The sequence below is a fragment of the Pteropus vampyrus genome, unplaced genomic scaffold, assembly GCF_000151845.1.
Source record: "Pteropus vampyrus isolate Shadow unplaced genomic scaffold, Pvam_2.0 Scaffold108, whole genome shotgun sequence".
Lineage (NCBI taxonomy): Eukaryota > Metazoa > Chordata > Mammalia > Chiroptera > Pteropodidae > Pteropus > Pteropus vampyrus.
In genome coordinates this window covers 3,617,896-3,618,386 of record NW_011888889.1, presented here as the reverse complement: position 1 = coordinate 3,618,386, position 491 = coordinate 3,617,896, and positions in this window count along the sequence as shown.

Below are 491 nucleotides of genomic sequence, written 5' to 3'. Positions count from 1 at the left end.
GTAACCTATCTCCAAAAGACACAACATGAACAAATGCTAACAAACACTTTTCTGGGCAAACAAAGCCAGACAAAGTACTGTTGTAAAGCACTATATTGTATGATTTCATTTAATGAAATTCTAGAATTGGCAAAATTAATCTAGAATGACAGAATGTGGATAAGAGGATTGCCTGGGCCCTTGCATGAGACTGGAGTTTGCAGGGAGGAGGGTAAGGATGGTAAAGGGGGTTGACTAAAAAAGAAAACAAAGAGAAATTTGGGGAGTTATGGAAATATTCTAGATTTCGATTGTTCAATTGTTGTGGTGGTTACACATGATGTATATTTGTCAAAACTCACCTGTATAATTAAAATGCCTGTGTTCTATGTAAATTATATCTCAGTAAAGTTGTTTTAAAAATAAAGAAGAAAATAGAGACAAGTTGGCAGCTACTGACACCAAATTTGACTTCACTGGTATGATGGGGCCTTAAGCCACAGTGTTCCAAT